The 23,074-nt window shown below is 43.4% G+C and overlaps 1 protein-coding gene across 3 annotated transcripts in view; it reads left to right on the forward strand.

The window, feature by feature from the left end:
* Nucleotides 1-1,903: 1,903 nt before the first annotated feature.
* The window catches only part of FAM53B (family with sequence similarity 53 member B), a 142,878-nt gene continuing 121,707 nt past the window's right edge, over nucleotides 1,904-23,074 (forward strand). The window contains exon 1 of one of the 3 annotated variants that reach the window (XM_059730048.1): nucleotides 1,904-2,007. The gene's annotated coding sequence lies outside the window, so the exon portion shown is untranslated. The other 2 variants (XM_059730051.1, XM_019482847.2) reach the window with 2 other exon arrangements.

Here is a 23,074-nt window from a genome sequence, read left to right on the forward strand (position 1 = left end):
CAATCATGGAAAAATGTGGAAAATCATAGATTTTCTCTTTTAAAGGAAACCACAGGTTCCCCTTGTAGGCTGGCAGAGTTCCAGCCTCCAAGGGGCTGCTTGGGGCTGGGGAAAGCAGGACGGTGATAAGGCAGGGGGTCCCACATGCATGTATGCTCACATATGTGCACATGGTGCTCAGGCAACAAAAAGAGCAGCTGCCACAGCTCCCCACAGGTAAGTCTATGGGGTGGGGGAGGGGAGGGGGCACAGACGATGCATTGGGGGGCATGTGCCTGCCTAGATTTGTGCACCCAGAGCAGGCATGGGGTTACTGCCTGGCCGGGCTAGCACAGGCAGGAGTCACCTCTGCGGCTGAGCAGGCAGGACCTGATGCAGGATGGCAAAACTTGTTGCTGCCACCACTGAGACCCCCACTCCAGCTGTGCTGACAGCTGCATGAAGAGTAATGGATGTGGGGTTGTGGGGGGGCCTGCACTGCCCTTACATCCTCCTGCCACTACCCTAGAGGGAAGGTGGGGTGGTGGGCAGTGAGTGGCCTGAGGGGAGTGGTGGCAGCTAGGACATGGTGGCAGGGTAGAGCTGTGGCCCAGCATGCAAGCAGCTGGTGGTGGGAGATGAGGGCAGCTGGTGCCGGGGTCCTGGCAGGGGCAGCAGAGAGTCTCGATGCCCCACTATGGCTCCCATCCACTGGACCATGGAGGCAGCTCCTGCCCATGCTGCAGCTCTGTGCCTGCTGTGGGCACACACTACTCCCTGCCCCACACTCCCTGGGGGCAGGTCAGGAGTGAGGATCACCAGCAGGGCTGGGGGGTGGGGGGACTGTGGGTCGAGACTGAGGGGCACCGGCAGGGCTGGGGGCTGCGAGTCAGGAGTGAGGGGCACTAGCAACTTGCACTGTGCAAACTGAACAACGATGTCACTTGGGAGTAATGGAGGGCCATGTGCTGATATTGCTGTTAATGTTTTCCTGTTGATGTTGATTTTTGTCTTTAAAATGAACACTGCTGAGTTGCTTTACCTTGTGTGTAATATGTTTTGGGGCCAAAATACTTGTGCGTTTTCTCCTTAAACTATTTACTGGGTGGGGACCAGCCATTGATGTTTCCAAATGGGTCCTGGTACAAAAAAGGGTGAGAACCACTGCTCTAGACAGCACTCTCCATCCACCTCTGCATTTTCATGAGCGCAAAGTTCACTCCTATATTTTTACTAAAAGAAAAGTGGGGTGGGGGATAAAGACGGCTGTACTCTGACTGAGAAGATAAAAACACCCCACCGCACCGTGTTCAAATGTTTGCGAGGGGATCCCTGCGTACCAGCAGGAGTCACTCTAGGCCTCCTAATGGAAATTGAGGAAATGAACCGCTTTCAAAATCATCTAAGGTCAAAGTCAATCACCGAATTGGAGGTTGAGAAGCGATTTCATAGATTTCATAGACATTAGATACTTGAACAGTACAAAGCCAGTACTAGCTGGTAAGTTTTGCAGTGTCCTTGACCATGTTTAAAGAAAGCCAGTCCTACTAGCTAGTAAGTTTTGCAGCATCCTTGACCACGTATGAAACCGTTGCCTGGCTGCTGCTTTTCCCCTTGGTTTCAATGAGCTTGATGACAGCTGAAGGGCTGAAGTTGCCTCCGACTTCCCAAGCTGCTTCCCCCCGACCCGACCCGACCCGACCCGACCCCCGCCGCAGCACGAGCTTTTGGAGGCGGCAGCACTGCCCAGTCCTAGGTGTGGGCTCTCTCTCCCGGCCCGGCCCGGCCCGGCCCGGGCCGGGGCGCTCCGCGTGGAGCCGAGCACAGCGCTGCGGGGAGCCCCCGGCCCGGCCGCACCGAGACGAGCGCCGGGGGCGGCGGGGAAGCGGCTCCGGGAGGGGAAGGCATGTGCGAGCGGGCGAGGAGCTCAGGAAGTGACAAGCCCGATTTCCTCTGGGCGGAGCGCTGCGGCCCGGCGGGGGAGGCCGGCAGCTCCCGCCGCCCGGGGACGCGATGCCCGGCCGCACAGTAAGGCGCGGGGCGGAGCGCGGGGCGCGGGGCGGGCGCGGGGCTGCCTTCCCGGCCGCGGCGGTGCAGCAGCGCGTAGCGGAGCCCGGGCCCCCGCTTCCCTCCCGGACCCAGGTGGAGGCGCGTGTCTTGCTGTGCGTGTGTGTCCTTGTCTTTGTGCTCCACCGGGGGAGGGCGGGGACGTGCCCCGTCTGCGCCCGGGCACGGGGAGAAGGGACGGTGGAGCGGGGTTGGGGAGGGAAAGTTTGGGCAGCTCTTTTGTTTGCGGAACTTTGCATGGATGCTGAGCAAGCCCCCTTGGTGCCAGCCGCCGCGGTCCCTGCAGCCCGCGTGCCCCCGCGCTGGAGCAGCGCCTCTCCCGCAGCTGCTGCGGCTCCGCGTGTCCCTCCCGCCGCCCGCAGGCAGCCCCTCCAGGTGTGGTGGTGTTTTGTTTTGTGAGGGTGTGTGTTTTGTCCATGCTGCTCTTAGGAAGATGGTGAACAAAGAAACGCTCTTGGCTGCGTTGGATGAGTGGTATTCTGCCTCCTATAGGCGACACTGCCGGGGATGATGTACAAGGACCCTTCTGGGCCTGTCACCTCCGCGCCCGCCCGCCCGTCCACGCGCTGCTGTGCCTGGAGGTGCAGGTGTGCGGCTGCTGTCATGCAAAGGGCGCTTCTGGAGCCGAAGACTTTGGGCTGACGGGTGTCGGATAGGAGGAGAAGTTAGGATGGGTTGTTTCCTGAGCTTTTTTGGGGTGCCTTCGAGGCCCCGGGACATGTTTGCCGCATGCCTCGGATGATATTCAGAGGGCTTTTTGCTGTGGAAAACGGGAGAGCTTACTTGCATTATGGGCTAATAGCTATAGTTACTGGTAATAGGAGGACTGGTGTCTTGCTGAGCCTGCTCACAGCAGGCAAATAGCTGCCACAGCATTCGCTGGTCCTTGTGGTGTATGATCTTGTTAATAGAGAAAATCACGTTGGTGAGAACTCATTACTAAGGATGGCAAAAGGAACGGCAGATCTTGTGAAATTATTCTGTTTATTGTCAGTTTTGTCACGGGCTCTGGGTTCATCTTAATTCTAGTACACTTGGTGGCAAACTTAGCACAGCTATGGTTTTGAGACTGGTTAATGCGCTGCACGCTTTTACCTCTCTGAGATAAGTTGGGATGGAAGCAAACTATGTATTCTGTAATGCCTCCTTATTTGCATTATTGCCTCTCCCCCCTCCCCCCACTCCTCATGGAAGTATTATATCTTTGTAGAGAAGATTTAAGATGATTCTTTCATTCTTACTCCCAGCCATACAATATAAGTAAGCTACCTAGTGTGAACACTGCCCTGAGTTCAGGAGATGTTAGTCTTATGTGATCTGGCTACAGAGAGTCTGTATCTAGCTTTAAAACCAAGCAAAATATAATGGTGAAACTGGCATGTGCCTAGAGAACAGCATTAATTATGTGCTTTGATGTTGTACATTTGCTGCAGGATACAACTGTTTCAAGACAAGTTCAAATAGCCTAGCCAGGATGGGAGGTGGGAGTGGAGGTTGCCCTTCAAAAGTTTGTTCTGCAGAGAACTTGCGTTTAGATTTAGTACGCTACAGCCTTTGTAATATATATTTTTTTCTGACTATATCAGTGTATTCCACTCTCCTGGGCTGAGAATAGATGCTTAGCACAGCTAAAACTTGGAAGTTCAAACCATCAGCTAGAGCACTCTGATCCACCAGGACTTAAAACACACTGCCACCTGGCCATTTGACTAAATGTTATTGTATTGAGACATGTGCCAGCTCTATCCTTAGCAGTTTATAATATTCCCCTCAACAGGATTCCCTCATTTTTCACATTTTCTTTTTTTCTGTTGGAAGCCATATTGCAGTTACATTTCCTGATAATAGAGGTGAGGGGAGGAGGAGTTTCTATAAGTATTATTTTGTAAGTTCATTAAAGGGTTCTAAGAAGCAATAGGTGTACCTTTTCTAGAGATGTCTTAGAGAATTGAGAGCGCTTGAGTTTTATATAAATTTAATCTGTTTCTGTATAAATGACTCTAAAGACCTAAAGGATAGTTTGTAATTATATATTTATCTCAGATTAAGTTCTCTCAGATTTTTCAAAATACCTAAAGAAAGATTGTACGTTAAGACTTTTCATATAGGGATTTCCCCCCATCCTTGCAGAGTCTTCAAATTGAATGTGTTTGTCACCAAAGGAAAAACAGAGACAGTATGCATTTGCAATCAGTAGCCATCATATGTCTGTAGCAGTTTTCAGGTACATTGGAGCAGTTTGGACTCATCTCCTTAAAACCCTTTTAACATGAAATTTAGAAAAAAAAAGTAGGCAGAACTGTTTATATAATATGCTGATAAACTGAGCTTCAGCTTGAGATTCAAACCAGATGTGGATGTTTTCTTTTTAAATCCTCCAACAACAGTAAGAGTATATTTTCACAGATTGCAAACTACTTGCAAATTGCAAAGGTAACACTATCTTGGAATAACCCTCTTTCTAAAAATACCGTACTCAGAGTGCCTTTATAGTTCCTTCTTTCTCCTGCTTTGTTCCATTTACCAGATTCCTCATCTCTTTCTTGAGAGCACTGTTTCCTCGCTAGTAGTATTGCACATGGCATCAGCATGGGCAACTGTTAAGCTGAACGAACAGGCCAACTGCCACAGCTACGATTTCTAAACAACACCCCAAATAATTGTGTGCAGAGCATGTGCCATTAGAATAGCTTTCAACTAACAAAGTACTGACGGCCCTCAACCTGCCAGTGACTAGAGCTAAATATTTACTAGGTCTGTTTGCAAAACCTGAAGAGTTTAGATAAAACTTGCATAAACATTTTTTTGGGTTGGGTCAAGTAACCCGTTTTTAGTTTTTATTGTTGTTGATAAAGCAACTTGGAATTCAGGACACTTCAGACAGTTCTAACATATACCTATCTTGGGCCTCAGCCCACTCTAATTTTGGAGGAATATTTTTTATTGCCAAAGACAGAGGGAAACATCACTTTCTCATTAAAAAAATAAAGGCTGTTTGAAGCTGCCGAGGGGTCTGGAATGTTAAAAATAGTTCTGGTCTGGATGGATCAGTGGGCAGAGTGGAAGTGGAGCCAGTCAAAGGTGCATGGTAAGTCCCATTTATCACATGCTTCAAGCAGCTGGCATTTAAAAAAAATAAATAAACAATGTACCATAGAATTGTTTCCTTATTCCCCCTCAAAGAAAGAATTTCCCCTCCCCAAAAGACACTGGCTGTAGAAGGGGTGCTGAAAAATTATGCTACATTACATAAATAAGTAGACAGAAAGCAGCCAAAGCAGCTTTCTGTAAGTTCTGTATTTGGTTTTGTGTTTTTTTAATTTGAATCCCCAGATCTACACTTTGTTTCTTAGTCAGATCTAAAACAGGGAACCAGGATAGACTTCCTGGTTCTGGTTTGGATATGGTCAAGGTCCCTAAGAACAACTTTCATTTTTTTAATGACATATCAATTATACAAGGCAGAAAACCTTTAAGAAAATATCACAAAAATTTAGCACCAAATAATTTGAACCTAGACCTGATTCCTAACCCTGGGCTTTGAACCAGAATGCTAACTGAAATCAATTCAAGATCTCTGATTTCCTGTCTTCGATGGATCAGATTCAGAAATAGAAATATAGACTGAGCAGTGTATAAATCACACTCGGAATTGATTTAGGCTAGGGTTCAGGTATTTGAGTGCATGTATGCATATGTCTATAAACATATTATGTATGCATATGTAAAATATATGCATAGCCATATGCAAACATACCATGTAAGTCCTATAATCAAATAAAATTAATGATGTGATTTAAATATATTTTTACAATATAACACATTTGATTCAATTTCAGTATTTTAAGTATAACAAGTTTCAGTTCAATTTATTGGAATAACCAAGTGAATAATTTTTGCCAGAAACAACACCTCATATATTTTTATGTGCAGAACAGACATAAAGCATCCTATACATGACTAGAGGACTAGTTGGGTTCTATACAAGGTGTCCATGAAAAGTTCAGGAGATGTTTCTATAATGAGAAATAAAGGCCTTTGTGGCTGCTGTTTATACCTTTCTGTAATAGGTTCGGTGATGGGAAGTATGTGGCAGGGACCAGGTTTGCAGATGAGAGAAAATAAAAATGTATGAAGAGCCTTGGAAAATTTTGCATGTTGAGGGTTCCACTTTGGAAAATTTCCTATCATGTTACTGTGATTAAGAAGTGTGACAGTGGTAGTCATGTCCTTACTGCTTAACCCCCACCCCGCTCACTTCTCTTGATGGTGAGGTGGTAGGCTAGTTTAGCAATCTGCACTAGGAAGCTGTGTTTTGCATCACAGGGGTCCTTGCAAGACCATGTAAAATTATTGTAGAAACAACAGCTTCTCTCGTGTGTGTCTGATCCCAGGAGAGCTAAATATAAACTAATCAGCATATGGGACGGAAATTTTCCACCATGCTACTCAGCTGAGATTGACAATGTATCAGGCCTTTAGGCAGCATGCTTGGCCCAACAGTCTCATAGCAGGCTAACTCCCAAATCTCACTTTTCTTGCCCTTCACCCACATAATAAGCCACAGACTTTGAGTCTCCTTGAGCATCGTGTTTCTGAAAGGCCCTGTTTTGATCCAGTAACTTCTGCAGCACACAACTGTAGCTTTTACCTTGAGAGATGAATTTGGCTGTATAAAGATAGGCATCCCAATTCACTTTCCCCTTCTGGCTGCTGAAACCACATTTCTACCGTGAGAATGCCCTAGCTCAGGGTGATCAGTCCCTAGCCGATGGGCCAGATCTGGCCCACAGAGTCTTGTGATCTGACCTGTAGGGCTTCCCTAGGATCCAGAAATTTGGTGGGAGGGCAGCAGTGGCAATTGGCACTGCTACCACCTCCCATCACCAAATTTCTAAGCCCTGTCAGCCAGATGCCATGGCCCATGTGCACGGGGTCCTGCAGGCCCACAGGGAACTGAGGCTAGGGTGGTGAGGCCTAATTTAGCACATGTGGGGCCATGGCCACAATCATGTCAGATTGGCTGACTAGATCTGGCCCACAGACCCACTCCTCAGCATGTATCTGGTCTGCAGGGCGCCACTGTCTGCAGGGCGCAACAGTTAGGTGCCATTTCCTAATCTCTACTTTTGAAGGCTGCCCTGTGTCTTGCATTTCTGTCTTTACCATTTGCCAGCTCTGTGCACACACACAAGGTGAATGAAAGGTTGCCCCTAGAGACTTGAAATACTAAACATGGAACAAATTTCTTCATACCTAGATATAGTCCTGCAAGGCTTGAACCAGAAAGACTACAAACAATCAGCAGAGCACGACATTACCATACAGTGAAAGTCAAATTTGCATACTATCCTGGTGAAGGCTATGAATCCCATTTTATCTGAAGGTATAAGTTTCAGGCCTGAAGAATTAGAGTTATTCAGAAAACAGACTTATTAGCATATTTATTAGATTATATGCTACAGTAATCTGTGCATTAGCCATGTCTCAGACAGATGGTTATGGAATTTTAGAGAGACAATGAATCTGTCTACCTACCTTTTATGGTTCTCGTCCCTTACTCTGTGGGCACTCCTGTAGTAATATAATGAATTATATGTCATTCAGAGCATGTTCATTGGAAGGACCTAACAGGCTTACAGCATGGATTTACATGAATAACTCCAGAGAGCCTGACTGGACATATTTACACTGGTGTAAATTGGCAGTAACTCATTTGGACTCAATTGGAGATGGTTGTCTTCACAACAGTATGATTCCACTGAGTTATCCTGATGGATACTATTATAAAGAGGAGCAGGATCTGACCTAAAGCTTCAGTTTTGCCATCTAATTTTGCTTATTAGTAATGTACATGGTTTACTGATGAGGAGGGACTATATTTTTTTCATGAGAAGGTCATGTTGCTGCCAGAACCCAGCTGAATATCGCCTACTGTAACAGGCCCATGCCCATGATGGTGGCCGTGACGCCCCCCTGGTGGCCCCTGCCTGGCTCAAGATTGACTATAATCCCCCTTTGATTGCTTGCCTGCCACACCTTGTTCTTATGGAAAGTTGTGTATGGGAGGCTGCCTATGGGCTTGGAGTGAGTCTGAGTCTGTTACAATAACCCCTGGGCCCCTCCTGGGTATGCTCAGTCACAGTCCTGCCCTCACCAGCCTAGTAGACCCACTTGGCCTGTCTGTACCCCTGTAGCCTTAAGGGCTCATTGTGTGACTTTGTCCCTCCCCTACACCATGCCCCAAGCCTCGTGGGTGTTACTCTACAGTATGGCACTTTGTAGGGGTCTTGGCCTTAACAGCCTTCTCCCCTTTTCCGCTTGCTAGGCCCGTTAGCCTAGCCTACGGTACTGGACCAGGCTTCTAGGCTCTAAGCTCCCTAACTGTGGGTCCCAGCAGTGGCCCCCTGGACCTTTGGCCCCTCCTGGGCCAGCTGAGTTCACCAGACTCACTGGCTCTGGCTAGCCCTGGCTGTGGTCCCTCTTGGACTTCTAGCCCCACCTGAGCTCCTGGACCACCCTGGTCCCACATGCAGCCCCTCTCTGAGCTCCTGGACTCTTGGGGTCTCCCTAGGTAGCACTTCCCTTACCTACCAGTTCTCTGAGTATGTCTTGAGCCAGCCCTCAGCAGAGCTCAAGGCTAAACCACCAGTTTAACCTAAATAAAAAGCCTCTCAGCCCTCTGGCAGGCACCTCCAAACTCTCTCAAGGTTTAACATAAAACAAGGCCACATGCCTGCATCAACAAGCCTCTCTCTGCCTGGGCAACTGCCCCTGTTCCCAGGTCAACAAATTTTCTTACCCAGTCTCCCTGTGTGCTCAAGAGCCCTGTTGCTCTGCTGCCAGGAGCTGCTGCCTACAAGGCTCTCCAGGCTGGACCAACCCCCCAGCTCATGCACTGGGTTTATATGGCTCAAGCCCAGCCCCATCCGGTCCGGTGAGTCCTTAATCAGCCCTTTGCCACCTGCAAGCTGCCTCTCAGGCTGCTTGCGCTCTTGAAGGGCAGGTGCACCCCAGTGCCCTGTCACACCTAGGTATTTGCTTAGAGTATTAATGCAGGATGTGGCAGGGGTACAGTGAACAGATTATGCGTCTGGGTTCTTTTCTCCAACTTCTATGAGCTGGCTACCTTTGGAAAGATAAAGTTGCCAAGCATGAGTTTAATTTTGAAGTCTAGTCCAGTTGGTATGTATCTCTAGACTTTGATATTATAAAATGTGCACATACAACTCTCCAGCTATCAACAGGTGAATCATGTATTGAAAGTTAAGAACCTATTCCTGCAATTGATCCACACCCAGAACTTGTTGAAGGAAGTTGTTCTATGAATTCCAAATTTTATTTCATAAGTAGGAACCTACTCAAAGGGCGACTGCATGGATTTCACGGAAATCGCAAAATCAGGCGGTCTCTGGGAAACCTGTGGGGAAAAAACTCAAAAAACTTACTAAAAATAAAATTGTCAGCAGTCCTCCCGGCTGTGCAGCCTGGCATGAAGAGGGCTGCTGGTATGAAGGTGAGTAGGCAAGATAGCTGCTGTCCCCGCCCCTCACCGCTGATTGGCTGAGGGCTGCCTGTCATGTGGCCCCATGTGTCTCCACCCATGAGTGGTGAGGGGCAGGGCTGCGTGATGGACAGCTCTCTCAGCCAGTCAGTGGCAAGGAGCAGGGTCATATGACAGATAGCCCTCTCCATCAATTGGGGGAGTGGGGGATGGGGCGGGCATCATGATAAGTCCATGAAATGGTAGCCAACCCTACAGTCTACCCACAAAATTGGCAGGCTGCCTCCTCATCTTGAGCCTCCTCCCCTATTCAGAAGTGTTGCTGCAAAAAAGTCTTGATTACGAGGTTATTTGGGGGAACATATTTTATATTAAACATGTAACAAATGTAGAAACTGTTACAAATGCCAGTTCTCAATAAAATAGAATCTAATTCCTGGGATGAACAAAAAAGGCCCAATTCACCATGGTGTAATTTTGATGTAATAATTTATATTTGAAGCAAAGTTTAAACATTTAATGAGTAAATGCAGAAGTCTGCTGCATTTAGTAAGAGGAGGGGTTTGTGCACTGTACCAGAAAGGCCCAAGAGACCCTTGGAAATGTTTTTGCTTTCAGAAAATTAAATATAGCAGCATCATTGGTGTCACTCCACTGTAGTCCTCACGAGTCATTTTCTGGGTTATGTAATTCACCAGTTTCATGAAACTTGGTTGTAAAGTTTGTCATGAACAGCCAAAGTGCAGCACTTTTTGAGTTGTATTGTGCTATAGGTAAAAGAGTATAGTGGAAAATGTTTTTTTCAAAGCTATTTAGAGCTCATATATATTTGCAATTACTAAGTTGTGTTTTTTTACAAAAGTGAAATTCAGCAGTCATTGATCTAGCAGCTGAACAATCTTTCATCTCCTTGGGTTGACAGTTTGGAATCAGCCCATCAGAAGAAACTAGAAGTCATTATGATTGTCATTTTGTGGCAGATAAGAAATGAGATTTGGCAGTGGCAGTCATGAAAATCAACACCATTAGTGCATATTGGCAACTCTGTTGGCAAGCTCAGTAAATGAACTGAGATTTGACTGGGCAATGGGATGGAACTGTCCTTTTATTCCTAAATGTAATGTCTTTCAGATCTGTATAATGTGTGTTATTGGCAATATTGGCTGCCTTGCGATAGTCTTCTGCTTATACCATAAGAAAAAAAGGACATTAGTTTCTGTAGGGCTTATTCAGGTACTTTTGCCTTGCATGGAATTTTAATGCAAATATCTTAAAATTGACAACAGTAATTAGCTGCATCAAGCACAAGATTTCCTTAGGACCATTACTCCACATACAGCATTAATTTAAATAGATAAATAATTGCTGAGAAGCTTTCCAGACTTTTGAAATCAAATGCAAGTGTGTGACTGGAACCTTCCAGTTGGATGTGTGGAGACTAGGCTAGTTGTCAAATACAGGTACAGGAACAATCACTGCCAATTTGGACATATGGTGGCTTTACAGACTCTGCTCTTCTTCAGCCTGGGGCCATCCAGACATTGGTCAGCTTCCTATCAAAACAACAGCACCTCAAGTCTGCTTTTAATATATGTTGGCTACCATTAATCCTAAGGAGCTACCTAGCAGTTGGGGAATGGCCCAAGGTGAAAAATAATACCAGCCAGGCCTCACGTGAATGTTGCTGTTCCCACAACCTCAACTGGCAAGATGTTGGCATGCTGAGATGGATGCTGGGGGAGCCGCGAAGGTCCCGATCATTGTTGTGGCAGCACAGCCCTGGCCCTTTCCCTAGCATCCACCCTGAGGCGTGCTTGTCAAGCAAAATGCCTTCACATGCCATGCTCTGGCACCTGTGCTGGGGGTTGTCTATTCCTGATGTAAAACATTATTAAGTGTAAAAATACTCTATTTTTATTATTTATTTCTACAGGATAGCATCCTAACAGTTTAGCATGCCAGGAAGTTCTACCAGTGCTTTGTTTCTAAATGTTATTGAAGAGTGGCAATAACTTTGAATGGTCTGGGTTTTAAATGTGTGTGATAACCTTAGTATTACTGAGAAGCAGCCTTCTGTGCTTGATAATAGTCTTATAAATCACAAAGTCACTGCAAGTATCTGTTATCAAAACCCATTTTAGTACACTGTTTTGCCTCAGCCATTAAAAACCAATACTGTATTATAACATTCTTGAAATGATGAGTTTTAATACTGTTAAATAGATGTCAAAATGTGCTGGCAGATGGAAAAAAAACTGCAAATCCAGTACAATTATGAAGACTTGGAGAGCATTAAAATAGCTACATTAGTGTTTTATGTTATCTCTGTTATAGATACAATAGATACGTCATTAAATGGATTATCTTTTATTATAATTGAAATATAATACAACTGAGAGTATTTTTTTACAGTGAAACAATCATGTTTAATGAAGATTTAAAGTTACTGATTGGTTCATTTGGAAAATAATCCCCTTGTAGTTTGTGTTGCACATCGTATATATGTTGTTGGCAAAAATTACTTTCCCCACAGAGGTTTCAGATGAATTGTTATTATTGGATATAGGTCGGGAAGGGCAGAGACTGGGTAAAATTGCAAACATTTTTCATACATTCTATCTGAAAGAAGACTGAACAGTGGTTAAATAATTCTAACACTTCCTGACTGGGCTAATAATATCCAAACCCTCCCAGGTAATACGTGTTTCTCTGTTTTGACAAGTTAAGTATTTTGAACGTCATTGTAAAAACTCCACTCTTTTATATGATTGATTGGATTGCTAATGCCCTCCTTTGCACAATCCATTGTTTTAGTTATGCATATGCCTTTTGTATATTCTAACAATGCTGTCGTCTAAACATGCAACAAAGAGTACAGATTAAAGATAAAATAATGCTAGAACTGAAACAAGAAAATACAAGTTGTATGCAGAGGGCCTGATTTTTTTTCAACCTTTGCTTAGGGTGAGTAGCACTTATGCAGGTAGTTCCACTAACTTCAATGAGAGATACTTGCTTCTTGCAATGATGAGTCAAGCTAATTTCACAGAACACAAAACCAAAAGATGCCACTGTGTTCCAGTTTTCTGACCTCTTGTGTAGCACAGGTCTTAGGGCTTGCTTCAATTAATTCTTGTTTAAAAATTGCCAGTGATGGAGAACCTGATGCAACTCTTGGTAACTGGATCATGTCAACAAGACTGAAGACTCTATAATCAAAATTTTGTTCCCCACTTAAGTACTGGCAGACAGTGCTGAAGTCATTCTTTAGTCTTTTATGATAAACTAAGTAGATTAAGATGCTGGAGCCTTTTCTATAAGGCATGACTCTGAATCTGTGAATCATCCTCATGGTTCTTTTCTGAACCTTCTCCAATTAGCAACATCCTACACGGTCTCTAGACACCAGAATTAGCTGCATTATTTCAGTAGCAGTTGTACCAGTGCCAAATTCAGAAGTATAACTTTTTATACTTCCAAAGACTACATTAGCTGTTTTGGCCACAGCAGCATATTAGGACCTCTGATTATCCACCCTGACACTAAAGTATTTTTCACAGTCACTGCTTCTCAGGTTAGAGTTCTTTAAGTATGTCCTAGATGTTTGTTTGTTTGACTATATATGTGGTTGCTTTAAAAGATGCATTGTTCACTGGTACCTAAGTTACTAGGTGATCCAGAACTTTATTATTTACCAGTCTTTATTATTTATGATTTTACTTTATTATTTACCATTCCCCTAGCATCTGTCATTTTTACAATTTATCAGTGGTTATTTTATGAAATCACACAGGTTACTAATAAAAATGTTAAATAGGCTAGGCCAAGAATTGGTCCCTTCGGCACCTCACTAGAAACATTCCCAGTTCTCCATTTACAATTAGAGATATGTTTGCTAGCCAGTTTTCAAAGCAAACAATGTGTGCCATCATACTTTTGTATTGTTTTTTGTTTCTGAATCAAAATGTTCCGAGGTACAAAGTCAGATGTCTTTATGGAGGTCTAAATATACTATATCAACACAATTACCTTTACCAACTAAATTTGTAATCCCCCCCAAATCCCTGGCAAGGTAGACAATAAAACCCATGGTGATTGTTACTAATTATATTTCCTTCTTCAATTCTTTATGAGTTTAATCCATATTAGCCATTTCTTTATTTTACCTGGAATAATCCCATTTACCCTTTTAAATTATTGGCATAATATTGTCTTCTTTCCAGTCTTCTGACGCTTCTCTGGCACTTGTTCCTTGCCTCCTTGAAAATCAACATTAACGGTGTGGAGTAATCATTCACTGACTTTTAAGATTCCTGAATGCAAGTTACTTAGATCTGCTTATTTTTAAAAAGGATTGACTTTAGTAGCTGCTATTTAATCATCATTGCTCCATCTGACTTTTTCCTAAATGCAGAAGAGAAATATTTATTGAACACTATGCCTTTCCTCATTATTATTAACAATTCAACCAGAATTGAATATATTTTCAAAATATTCTTGAAAACTCCTCATTATCCTTTAGTCCATTGGCAATAGATTTCTCTTTGTGTCATTTTGCTTCACTTACCATATATTACCATCAGCTTAAGAAGTATTAAGTGAAATTTTATTACTTTTAAATTTATCTCATTCATAGGGTACTGTACAAAGCATTTCACATGGATGTGATTCTGCCCTTTCTTTAGAAGGAGACACTTCCAAGTATTGCTATCTCAAGAAAGGGGTTGTGCATATTAATTAAGTAAAGTGAAGTAATTACAGTGTTGCCAGTTCTTCCAATTTTTTACTGCTTAATCCTGCAGCTGCTGCATTCAAGAGACTGCATAAGAATCTCAGTTTTCATTTTTAAGAAGTATGCTCCTGGCCCTCCTGGTTGCCAAGACAAACTTGAAATATAAAACGAGTGCACCCGAAAGGCTCAGAAACTGAAAGGCAAAAGAAAAAAAGAACACAACATGTATTTTTAAAAAGTCTTATGATTTTTAGGCGATGTCATGATTTGCAGGAGGGACATGATAATGATTTGCAGTTCCTTAGGGTTGGCTATATTGCAATTAGTTAATGTAACAAGTTGATATAGATTTTCCCATGCAGTAAAGATGAGTTTTTTAGCTTCTCTGTTTGTACTGAAGAATCATTCATTTTTGTGCACTGACAAAATAACTGGCACAGCTGTACTTCCAAATAGCACATGGACTGATGTCAGTCTGGAAGCTAGGCTGGGATTCAATATTTAGGTCAGTTCTCCTCAGGATATTGTTAGAGAAAGGAGTTATGGGGAGACTGGTGTTATGTTGTAGGAAGTTCAAGGGGGAGGGTGCCTAGTTAAAAGCCATGGTTCAAAGCAGATCAACACTTCTGTCTTTTTCTCATCTCATTTCTGGGCTCTATATGTTGGAACTGAGGAGTCAGTTTTACTTCCTGATTTTTTTTTCTTTTTTGTGTGGAATGGAGCAAGAGGGAGTGGGCAGCGACTGCAACAAGGGATGGGACATACATATTTCCCAGCTATATTTATACTGGCATGTTGAGAAAGTAACTGTTTATGCTTTTAGAGCCATATGCCTGCCTGCTACTCCTGGGGCTGTGGGCCAGAGAGGAGATTTGGAGGAGCATATATGGGGAGGTATCTGCTACCATAGCCTGACCACCATAGAGTCGTCTTCCCTCAAATACTCCTATGACTGCATAGAAGCCACCACCATGGCGCACACATCCATGGCAGCCCTGGGCCCCCACTACTGCCAGGGCCCCTTGGCCAGTCAGTGTTGGAAGGGGGGGGGGGGGGGTCACTCCACAAAAAACACAGAATTTTATGGGGTTTTTTATCAGCAAATTTAGTTTAGGTTTTTTGTTTTTTTTTTAAATGAAAACCTAGGATCCCTGGTAATTATTTTGGATACCATATTTTTAGCAAATAGCTCAAAGTCAGCTTGCTGTTGGAGAGTGTCTGTGATAATGTGCATTATCTTTTTTCTTTAATGGACATTCATACTTAAGTGACTTAATATATAGGAGCAGCATGGACCCTTGACTCATGGTAGCAGGTGTCTGCTCCTGTGAGAGGGCTACTGTCTTGGCCATGGGGGCAACAGATAGACTGAAGATTGCACAGTCTGGCCTGCAGAGTGCTGTTTATGGGACCAAAATCACATAACTGTTAGTCTCTTCATGCTATCTCCACCTGCCAGGAACTGAAATAATATGAAAATACAAGATTTGGTATTATTGCAGCCTCATAAATAGCTCCCAGAGGTATTTAAAATGCCAGTTGAAACATAAGCATAGATCCTACATCTCTATAGATCTCTCTCTGGAACGGTTTTCAAGAAAAAAAAATTAGGCACTGCTTGGTGCTGGATCAGATGACAAGCAAGGAAGCTTGTCTCTTTTCAAAGAGAAAATCTTCATGTGAGAAGAAGTAGCTGAGGCATCAGTTGCTGTTCTTTATCACAAAATTAACCCAGTTGTAAAGGGCCAGATTTTGTCACTTTTATTAATGTGGGGTATTATCTGATTCCATTAAATGACTCCTAATCTTGTCAGCTTTACAGCTAGTAATGTCTTACCTCTTAAGTGGTGGAAGTCAATGGGACTGTTCATGCGCTGAACTTCTCACCTGCAGGGCAAATGAGTCCCACAGAGCCATCTCATCTAGCCTGCAGGGATCCCCATGGGTCCGGAAATTTGGCAGTGGGGAGCTGGTGGTGACCATTCGTACAGCCACCCTCCCTCCTGCTAAATTTCCAAGCCACAAACCCCACACTTGCCTCTTTGCCTGCCAGACTGGTCCATGCTCCCTCCCCACACTTCCGGATCAGGGCTAGGTTATGCCGCACAGTAATGCTAATTTGCCCTTGATTTCTAAAGATATCTGCATCCACTTAGTTTGGTTAGCTCAGAAGGCAGGACACCTGCTACAAAAAATTCCTCTTTTGTCTTTTCATCTCCTCACACCTTAACACTCAATTCCTGCTGCAGCCTCCGCAAGTTGCCACCAGCTCTGCTGGATGCTGCAGGTTTTATTTGCATGAGATATTCCAAATGTAAAGCTGAGTATTTTCGTGCAGTTGGCAATAACTAAAGGAAACTGCTTGAGCACTTCCCCCCAAAGCTTCCTTAATTTAGTACACTGGATGTAACCAGTCCTCTCTTTGCTCTGGTAAATTATGAAGAACAGGAAGGGAGAGTTCCCTCCCCTCTCTGTGTATTTCTGTATCTCAGCTAGCGCTATCAGAAGTGGCTCCTTTGCAGCCTGCACACGTAGTAACCATCTTCTGGTAACAGATTGTTATGTATTTAATGAACCCAAGGAAAACAAGAAATTTAAAGGCTGTAGGGCGACAAGAGTTTGCTGTTCAGTCTGCCAGATTCACACTAATGCAGACAGCTCACAGATGTTTTTCTTCTCATTCGTTAAAGAGATTTATGTATGGTACAGGGCTCAGAAGTCTCTTTTCAGCATGTCAGAGAGGCCTGGGTGGTACCAGCTGTTTGGAAAAGCAGGTTGAAACCCCAGTCAAGAGTCTCTCACTCTAGATACACCCGTCACCCTCACACAAAAGGAAATAACTGTCCAGAAGGTACTAACTCTGCAGAGCCAACCAGAGCAACCTAACTGGCTAGTCCTTAACTAGCTGGTAACTTACAGGCTCAGTTGCCCAAACTGGTGAGCTCTTCGGGAATGGTTCTGCTGCCCAAGGAAGGTGTCATGTCAGTCCTTTACAAAGCTCCTCTGTGTAAGGCAGTCAAAGCCCAAAGGTGCAGAGAGCCACAAATACACGGAGTACTTGGAACTGTATGTACAGGCAACCCCCACGTAGCGCTCTTAATTGGTTCCTGACAAACCCAGCGTTAAGCAGAATGAGCGTTAAGCGAAACCAAAAGTATCTGATGGCCCACGATGGCGACTGTTTTTAATGACCCAAGATGGCAACTGTGAGTGTTATGATGAAACTCGCTGAGTGCTAAGTTAAATCAGGTATCAATTTCAAATGAGCATTATAGTGAAACAGCGCTAAGTGAGACAGCATTAAGTGGGGGTTGCCTGTAATAAAATAAAAAGTGGTGTTCACTTACACATCTCAGAAAAAGATCATATTTGTCTCAGGAACTTATTGTAGCCAGTGACATTTTAACACTAACAAATAGATAACCACAACAATTTGTCCTTTTTCATTACTGAAATGGCTAGAAGTACTTTGCTTTCTCTGGTCCTTTGAAAAGGAAAAAAGCCAAAAGCATTCCCATGACTCTGTCACTACCTCATATGTGGCATATGACCTATTCTAGTTGTGTGGTATATGGGCAAAAATGTATATATTATTGTGCCTAATATTTCTGAATTTTTATCAAGATGTATTATGGCCTGTAAAACCAGCTGAGTGATACTTAATCTGGTTTACATCAAATGAGTAATAACATTTCCTACTACTTTTAGATTTAGATGATTTCTCTTAGCCTGTTCTTCATATAAAATACTTTCTTTGGATGGAAGAGTAGCTTAAAAACTTCCTGGCTTTGAAAGGGGTGGCTTTCTATTCATGAGTGTTTTCTGAGGCTTTTCAAACAGTAGCCAAGCGGAGGTGTCTCTGACAACACTCGTCATGTTAGGAAATTAAATACCAAAGCTGGCCCAAGGATGCAGTCAGCTTCTCTTGATTCAAACCCAGATCCTGTAAGACTTTTGAAGTCTTTTGCCCTGTAGATGGTAACTATAATAAGGATTCAGTAAGACAACATGTACCAAGTAATACATTATACAGGCACAACAAGCATGGAAAAATCATTTCAAAAGTCATTGGGTTTGAGGAACTCAGATCGCTTGATCTGCTTAGTTCGTTTGAGTAATTTCAGTCTTAGACCTTTCCCAACTGATAATATATATATTTTGAGGCCTTACACCAGCATCTGTATTCTTAGAGCCATGTGAGTAAGCCAAAACCATCAGGAGCTCCAAGGGTCTAGTTCATACTCATACACATTAATATAATAAGCTCAGTTATTTCCATCTACCATGCCCCACTTGCTTTTCTCAAGGAGCTGTTCTGACTATCCAGTTTATTCATTGAGCCTCAAGAAATAAAGAAAATGATGCCTTGCTGTTATTATCTTAAACTGTCCTGTGAACAACTGTCATCTTTAGTTCAGGCAATTCCCACTAATACTCTATCCATTCGGTCCCTCTCTTGCAATGATGGCCAACGATTTGACATTGTTATAGGGAGTGTTGTTATTCTAAGGTACAGTTTTGCAGCTTAAGCTGCAAGGCAAACTCTTCATATAAATCACTTGATCTGAGCCAACAAGTCTGGGCCAATGAAGACGTCCAACCTGGCTGTAAGTAGACGGACATCATTTTATAAAGGTAGGTAATAATATATATTTAAATAATATCTGAAGTGTATCTATACTTTGAAAAATGATTTTATTAAAATGGCATGGTGTTCTATTGTTGCTCAGCGATCCATATCACATTTATTTTGCCTGTTAAAAAAAAAGATGTTTTTCCCATTTACCAGATCTACAAACCTAACAAGGGAATTGAAAGTCAGATTGGGTTGTATATAATTGGGTAGTCAGATTGGCTTGTATATGATCCTGAATCTAACTAAAGACATGCACCCCAATTTTGGTGGGATTATTTTAAGGGAACGTGTATATGGTAGGTAAATAAATGTAGTAGTAAAAACCCCTTATTTTGCCACTATTGTGTAACGATCAGTCTCTGACTAAAAGTTTATCCAGTAAAAAATGGTTATTTTTCCAGTCGTTTTTTTCTGACCAGAAGTGCCCTTCCAGAAATGTATTCTTAGTAAAATGCAGTGCCATGTTGAGATATCGAAGGTATCTCAGGTACCAGAAACAGTATTGCTGCAGTAACAGAGCTGTCCCCAAGCTACTTAGCCTACAGGCTTCCCTCGCTTTATGCTGTACGTGTGTTTCTGGAAAACGGCACGTAACTCGAATTCCCATAAAGGAAACCCACTTTACAATGTAACATATAGGGATATGTTCCAAGACCTCAACTGTACTGATCCCCAGACCCATTTCTACCACTTTTACAAGGCAGTTTTGGTACTTGCCAACAGCAGACAGTGCAGACAAGCACAGGGTGGTGGTGAATGTTTAGTTGTTGTGAAGAGAGGGTTGTGAAGTCTTCATTGATGGACCAGGGAGAGAGGTAGGAGATAAGATAGCAGGATGCTTAGAAGCCATAATGGGGATGGCAACTACAGAAACACATGTCGCAGACGACGAGCGAGGAGCACAGATCCACACAGGAGATGATATTTTGTTGTGTGTCCCTCCCACAACGCACCACACAAAGCAGCTGATTGCAGGCTTCCACCACACCGATTGCATAAGAGTGGATTTACCTTGCATATAACAAATTTTTGGTATAAAAAGGGTCATTGTATAAGAGCAAATTCGCACATACAGAAACTGCATAAAGCGAGGGAAACCTGCACTTCAGAAGCAGTGCTCATTACTTTGAGTGGTATGCTGTGCTAACCCGGCTATCTGGCTTCCAGGACTCAACCTGGTTCGGTTTACACTACATTGTGCCATGCAGACATGCTTTTAGATGGAGAGAATAGCTTAAAATATGGCTAGTGGTCCCTCTTGTGGCATTACGCTGGTCCTCCACAAGAAGTTTTGCACAACATGAATGGTGACCCTGGAGTAAAGCCACAAATGGGTGTGCTCTTCTGTCCTTTCACATTTTCACATGTTAATTGTCACACAATAAACTGGATTCATGCATGAGTCTGTGATCCTGGTTGTGTAAGCCACTTAGTATGTACAATTGCCACTTCTCAGCAGTAGACCAATATTCTTCCAGCTTATTAGGCTCTTGCCTCTCAATTGGTGTTTGCCGCTTGCAGTTACTCATTTTGCACTCTCTCTCTCTCTCTCTCTCTCTCTCTTTCTCTCTCTCTCTTTTTTTTTTTTCCTTTTCAGTTGCCAAGAAGGAAAAGGCAAAATCACTGCCCACACCATGTCCCTAATCTGAGAAGAAACAACAACTAAGATGTTGAGACAGATCACCTCTGACCCTGTCCTGTCATTTCCCTCTCTCCCCTTCCGCTGTTTGTTTGTAAGGGAGTCTTTCCCCTGCCACTCCTATTCATTAAGAGCAAGGGGGCAATAAACTGATATTGTTTTTTACTGAACCAGGTGGTGTGTCATTTTCCTTAAATGCTCTTATTTCTTTTAGTATAAAACTAGCATCTAGCTATGGGCTCCAACCAAAACATGCAGATCTGGGCATGTGTCTGGATTTTGAACTGTCCCCAGAGTTTCGGGTTATTTGGATTTGAGATCTGGGGGCTCAGATCAGTCTAAGGATTTTGGTTGAGGGCCATCTCTACTTCAATTAAGCCCTTGTGACTGTGGACAGCTTAATACACCTGTTCTTGTGAATTCAGGATAGCTATAGAATTCCCAAATGGGATTGCCCGTGGTCATCCCTAGTGATCGACAAACATCATATGTACTTTTTGTGGCACAGCTCAGGCGGTGAGGGGTTTGCAGCGCTATCATGCTCACAACTCTCTGGCTCTGTCTGTAGTTGGGGTTGTTATTAGTATGGCTGTAGAGGACAACAGCTTATTCTACAACTGTCTTGAACTAGCATTTATTATCCATACTTGAGCAAAGTGGGTTTCTCTGATGAGAACCCGTGTTCCTGCATTAAGCTGTTAATCCCAAGCAAAGAAATTATTTGGATCATAGATCTCCAGAGCTTCTGCTGTTTTAAACACAGTCATTTATTACTTTTCCTTTTGCTGTACACATAGTTTAAATGTTAAATCTAGGCAATTCTTTTACTTATTAATTAATTGTGAAAATGTATCTTGTTAGGCATAGAAAAGGGTATCCAATAACTACCAGTGGTAGGATTCGCTCTTATTCTTTTTTTTTAATGGCTGTACTATTAATTCAAGATAAAATTATATTACATTACATTATGTTCGCACAGTAGAATTGTTAAGCTCTACACAATTAAAGTGGCACTTTCCTTTTTAATGAAAATATTTCCCAATGCTTGGCAACTACCTGATTTTTATCAGTTACCTTCATTATGTGGTAAAACTGAATCACTGTTACATACCATCTAAAACAAAGGTCAAGTTGAAAGGAAATATTGTAGAAAGAGGCATCGTCCCGTGTGATGGAGTCAAGATTTTATTGTCTTTTGGTAAGGAACTCTATCCTGAGCTGTAACCAAGCTGTGTAAGCATTGTGGTCGTCCTACTGTAAATTTTACAAGTAGACTGTGGATTTGGGTCTAATACAGTTCTATAAAATACAGCGGTATTTCTCATAAACTTTGTTTTCCTTAACGTTTTCCATTTCCTCATGCACAGATTCAGATAAATGCTCAAATGAACAGAAAAGTCAATTAAGCATTTGTTTGGGAGACAGTTGCAGATGGGGCTGGGAAAAGATTTATAACAATATTTTGTAATTGCCACTTTTCATCTTTCATCTAAGGCTCTCAAAGGCCTGATCCAAAAACCTCTTGAAGTCCGTGGAAAAATCCCCACCGATGAGAAGGACTTTGTATCAGGCTTAACATACTTCACTGACATTGAAGTCATCAAGCTTTGCATATACCCCTGTGAAATGAGGGAGTATTACAGCTATTTAGCAGATAGAGACATTGAGATTCAGAGCCGAGAGGTAACTGTTCCAGTGCAACACAGGATCCAAGGGTAAACTCCTGATCCTAATACAATTGATGGACATTTTACCATTGGCTTTAATGGGGCCAGGATTTCCCCATAGGAAACCCTGGCTCACAATTCTGTTTTCTAATCATGAGACAACACTACATCTTTAGAGGAGAAAGATGTTTGGGACTTAGTTTTCCACCCAAAAGAGTGATAAGGATATTTTATAGTGGGCTATAAATCTTTTTCTCCTACCTAAATTCAGTTTTCAATAATAAGGTAGCAAAGTGGGATAAATGGCCCTAAATGAAGTCGATGGGGAAATGCACACAACTGAACACGTCCAGATGAGCATGGACTTGTCCCGCCCAGGGACAAATAGCAGTGGCACACCTTGTGCTGCTGCAACTTGGCCCTGGGGAACACCTGTGCCACGTGCGCTTTGGTGCATAGCAAGTTACCCCGGGTGGGGTAGAGGAGGCTGGGACCAGCACTGGGCTGGCCCCAGCAGCCTTACCTGGAGTCCTGGGGGACTCCTGGGGCTGCTTCAGCAGCAATTCTGCAGTGTGGAGCCTGGCCAGCAGCCTCAGCATGGCTCCAGGTGGCTCAGCTCCAGTTTTGAGTGGCACGCACTGCTTGTGTGGGAGATGCTCTGCTTCTTTCCCCTGCAGGGTTTTTTGACCCCTCGATATCTAGCGGTCAAAAAAAACCACAAAAAAAAGGTGGAGCAGCACATGCACGGGCAGTGATCCCTTGCAGCGTGGAGAATGTCTAAATGTGTGGTATGTGGCACTGCAGACATGTTTGTGGCGCCACATACCTCACGGCCGCGCTCATCTAGATG

This window comes from Alligator mississippiensis, chromosome 6, assembly GCF_030867095.1.
Source record: "Alligator mississippiensis isolate rAllMis1 chromosome 6, rAllMis1, whole genome shotgun sequence".
In the NCBI taxonomy this organism is placed as follows: domain Eukaryota; kingdom Metazoa; phylum Chordata; order Crocodylia; family Alligatoridae; genus Alligator; species Alligator mississippiensis.